At 62.7% G+C, this 4,763-nt stretch overlaps 2 pseudogenes; both read right to left on the reverse strand.

Moving 5' to 3' along the window:
* Positions 1–1,042: 1,042 nt before the first annotated feature.
* On the reverse strand, positions 1,043–1,161 carry LOC142862771 (uncharacterized; annotated as a pseudogene).
* A 3,419-nt stretch (positions 1,162–4,580) lies between these two features.
* On the reverse strand, positions 4,581–4,699 carry LOC142862863 (uncharacterized; annotated as a pseudogene).
* Between the last annotated feature and the right edge of the window lie 64 nt (positions 4,700–4,763).

Here is a 4,763-nt window from a genome sequence, read left to right on the forward strand (position 1 = left end):
CGCCATTCACAATCGCAAAGATGTGGAAGCGCCCCGAGTGCCCATCGATCCACGGGTGCATTAATGAAATGTGGCGCGTGGACACCACGGAGTGCCGTTCAGCTATGAGGAACAGCGGTGAGAGGGCACCTCTCGTGTTCTCCCGGCCAGAGCTGGAACCCGTTCCAGTAAGCCAAGTGTCCCAAGAACGGACACAAGAGCGCCACGTGCGCGCGCTCGCCGGCAGATTGGTAGGAACCGATGGACACCTAAGTGGACACAGAGGAATCGCCTTCATCGGGTGGGTGTCGGGCGGGCGTGGGGAGGGGATGGGCGTGCACATCCATTAGGAATGGGGTGGGTGCGCACCAACCGGGGCATGGGCGCACTTGAAGCTCTGACCCGAGGGGGGAGGCGGGGACAGGGCGATGCAGCTGACCTTAACATTGGTACCCCCACCATACGCTGGGAGAAAATGAGAAATAAATGAATCAGAAAACGGGGGGGAGGGGGGCACGGGCAATACATGTCACCTCAATACGTGGACTCCCATGATCTGCTCGGAGAGAGAGAGAAAAGGAAATGTAATCATAGAGATAAGAGACACCTTTTCAGAAAATGAATCCGAAAAGAAAAGTAAAATGAGGCCTGTGGAGCAGGTCTGCGTGTGACTCCGGATCCCCCAACATCCAGTGCCACCACCAAAGATTCCTACGTGTAGCCCGTAGAACCCCAAAAGCAACGGGACGAGTTCTGGTCACATACTCGCTCAAAATGACGTCCTGGAATTCTCCTGGAACTCCCTCCCCTCTCAGCCTCTCAAGGTTTCCTCCAGCGTGTCGGTTCCCACAGACCAGACCTTTGGTCTGACACCTGACAGTCCAGATGCCACGCATGCTGCCGCGTGGCGGCGGTGTCACGGCTCGGGACAAGAGGAGGCCCCACGGTGCGGGCTGGGGCGCCAGGCACCGCGACGGGCGCTGAGGGTGGGGGTGATCCCCCGGACCGCCGCCGCGCTCCCAGAAAGGGGACAGAACAAGAGGCAAAAAACAAAAAAAACAAAAGCCTACGGCACCCGGTATTCCCGGGCGGTCTCCCATCCAAGTACTAACCAGGCCCGACCCTGCTTAGCTTCGGAGATCAGACGAGACCGGGCGCGTTCAGGCCGGCTTGGCCGGAGACGGTGGAGGGCGCCCCTGCCCCGCTCAAGAAGCCGAGCCTCTCTGCGCTTCCCCTCGCCGGCCGGGTCCGGCGGGCTCCGCGGGACTGGGGAGAGGGGCGGGGCGGCGTGGGGGGCTGTACACACACACACACACACACACACACACACACACACACACACACGCGTGCGCGCGCGCGCGAGATGGGCCTCCACGGGTGGACCCGCCAAGGTGGAGACCTTCCAGCCCCCCTCCTCTCCTCGCCTCGCCTCCTTCACCTACCCGCCCCCCACCCCCAGCGCGCCGCCGCTGCTGACTGCGCACGCGCGCGCGGGGCGCTCGACCTTTGCCCCCAGCCAGGGGCCGCCCTCCCCCACAAACCCTTTCAGCTGTGCCCCCCGCCCTGTGCGTGGGCTGCCGCCTATTCCCCAGGGCCAGGGCTGGGGCACAGCGCATGGGGGAGGGGAGCGAGTGTAGGGGCGTCTCTCGGGATGTGTCCCATGGGTGGGGTGGGGTGGGGTGGGGTGGGGTGGGGTGGGGTGGTTTGGGGGGCTCTGAAGAAATCAATCCCCTCTGTCTCCTCCCTCTGGAAAACCCCCAAGCCCTTGGAGAACTGCGGGCACCGCTACCGTGGGGGCCGGACCCTGCTCTGTGTCCTTCTCTGGCCCGGTCCAAGGGGCCTGGGCCTGGCCCGGGGTGGATTGGACCCCAACCACCCCGGGGTGTGGACTTGCTAAAAATCGGCGATGAGCTATTGGATTCGAGCTTCATCTGGGTCATTTCACTAATGAATGCTCCGAAAAGAGTTTCCTAATACATCTGTGAGGGTGGCAACTGAAAGAGAAATTTAAAGCTGACAGAATAGGCGAGGAAAGGCACAGGAGATTTCCAAACCCAGTAAGGAAGCCTTTCCCGAAATGGAAGAAAGAAAGGAGCAAATGAAAACACCGGTAGCCCGCCGGGGTCAGAGTCTGCTCCTTAGAGAAAGTACCCTGACCAGGTTCACCCGTGGGTGGGTGGCGAGCTAGCGGCATTCAGAAGAGCGAGGCCCGCAGTCTGTGCAGAAGACACCTGCACTCGGGCGTGTGTGGCGGCACGATTCACAAGCAGCTCAGATGTTAAACCAAGGAGAAGCCAGGGAGTTCCCAACGCCCCAGGTGTCCTCAGCCCACGACTGGCTGCTGTGAAAATGCGAAGCCCGGGTCCCGGTCTCAGAGCAGGACAACCAGGAGGTGTGATGTACACCCCGGGGTTCCCAGGAGGATCAGGCTGAAGCTTGGACTTGGCCTCAAAGTGTCCCCTCGCCTGGCCACCCCCTTCCCCTTCCTGCTCCTCTACTCCTGGTGCCCCTCCACCCAGGGGCCAGACCTTAAACAGTCACCCGCAAGAGAATCCTGGTCCCAAAGAAGCCTTCTGGGGGACCCGTGCTGAGAGAGGTTGTGGGCATGGCCCGCTGGGGCTCTGCCCGACCCAGGTCTGGGAGATGCAACCTCCCAGCTCTGGGTCCCTGCAGGAAGTGTCGGCAAGAACAGGGCCAGTCCTCCAAAGGCCCAGGTGCAGGGAGCCCAGGCCAAGCAGCCTGTGGAAGAAGCCACATGCCGTGCCACCCCGGGAACACGACTGTAGGTCACGGCCCCTGCCACCTCCTCCTCCTCCTCCTCCTCCTCCTGCTCCTCCTCCTCTCCCCGACATGGAGCAGGGCTCAGAGACACCTCAGACGCTGCTAGCAAAGTCCAAAGGGCATCGGTTGCTCCTCCAAAGCGCACCCCCGACCCCCAGCAGGCCGCGTTGTCCAGCCAGCCCCTGGGCCTCCCCGGGGTGCCCGGCACAAAAGTGCAGACACCCACCTGACTGGCAATATCAGCTTGAGGACGTTTCTGCCACTCTAAGGACCCGCAGGCCAGCTGGGCCTCCGGGCAGGCAGGACAGAGAGCCCCGGAATCCGACGCGGCGGAGAGCTGGGTGTACGTCCCCACCAGGAGGCGGTCCCCACCTCCACGGCTCTCCCCTCGCGGGGAGCGGCAGCCGCAGGGCCTCAGAGAAGACACCAGGCTGGGCCCCCGCGGCACAGTGGGGGCACGTGCCCCGCGCGAGACTGCTGCGGCCGCCCTGCTGCCGGGTTCCTGGAGGGCTTCCTGGAAGCAGCGTCCACACCAAGCCCTTGGAAGGCCCAGGCGACGGAGGAGCCCGAGGTGGGGAGGAGCGAGTCAGGCAGGGGCCAAGGTGATGGGCCGGGCGGGGAGGAGCGTGTCACGCAGGGGCAGAGGACGGTGACAGGCCGGGCGGGAAGGAGCCGGTCAGGCAGGGGACCAGGACAGTGACGGGCCTGGCGGGGGAGGAGCGCCTCAGGCTGGGGCAGAGGAGACTGGGCTGGGTAGGGGTCAGGGTTACAGTTAGGGCGCCATTCACAATCGCAAAGATGTGGAAGCGCCCCGAGTGCCCATCGATCCACGGGTGCATTAATGAAATGTGGCGCGTGGACACCACGGAGTGCCGTTCAGCTATGAGGAACAGCGGTGAGAGGGCACCTCTCGTGTTCTCCCGGCCAGAGCTGGAACCCGTTCCAGTAAGCCAAGTGTCCCAAGAACGGACACAAGAGCGCCACGTGCGCGCGCTCGCCGGCAGATTGGTAGGAACCGATGGACACCTAAGTGGACACAGAGGAATCGCCTTCATCGGGTGGGTGTCGGGCGGGCGTGGGGAGGGGATGGGCGTGCACATCCATTAGGAATGGGGTGGGTGCGCACCAACCGGGGCATGGGCGCACTTGAAGCTCTGACCCGAGGGGGGAGGCGGGGACAGGGCGATGCAGCTGACCTTAACATTGGTACCCCCACCATACGCTGGGAGAAAATGAGAAATAAATGAATCAGAAAACGGGGGGGAGGGGGGCACGGGCAATACATGTCACCTCAATACGTGGACTCCCATGATCTGCTCGGAGAGAGAGAGAAAAGGAAATGTAATCATAGAGATAAGAGACACCTTTTCAGAAAATGAATCCGAAAAGAAAAGTAAAATGAGGCCTGTGGAGCAGGTCTGCGTGTGACTCCGGATCCCCCAACATCCAGTGCCACCACCAAAGATTCCTACGTGTAGCCCGTAGAACCCCAAAAGCAACGGGACGAGTTCTGGTCACATACTCGCTCAAAATGACGTCCTGGAATTCTCCTGGAACTCCCTCCCCTCTCAGCCTCTCAAGGTTTCCTCCAGCGTGTCGGTTCCCACAGACCAGACCTTTGGTCTGACACCTGACAGTCCAGATGCCACGCATGCTGCCGCGTGGCGGCGGTGTCACGGCTCGGGACAAGAGGAGGCCCCACGGTGCGGGCTGGGGCGCCAGGCACCGCGACGGGCGCTGAGGGTGGGGGTGATCCCCCGGACCGCCGCCGCGCTCCCAGAAAGGGGACAGAACAAGAGGCAAAAAACAAAAAAAACAAAAGCCTACGGCACCCGGTATTCCCGGGCGGGCTCCCATCCAAGTACTAACCAGGCCCGACCCTGCTTAGCTTCGGAGATCAGACGAGACCGGGCGCGTTCAGGCCGGCTTGGCCGGAGACGGTGGAGGGCGCCCCTGCCCCGCTCAAGAAGCCGAGCCTCTCTGCGCTTCCCCTCGCCGGCCGG

This window comes from Microcebus murinus, chromosome 20, assembly GCF_040939455.1.
Source record: "Microcebus murinus isolate Inina chromosome 20, M.murinus_Inina_mat1.0, whole genome shotgun sequence".
NCBI classification, from domain to species: Eukaryota; Metazoa; Chordata; class Mammalia; order Primates; family Cheirogaleidae; genus Microcebus; species Microcebus murinus.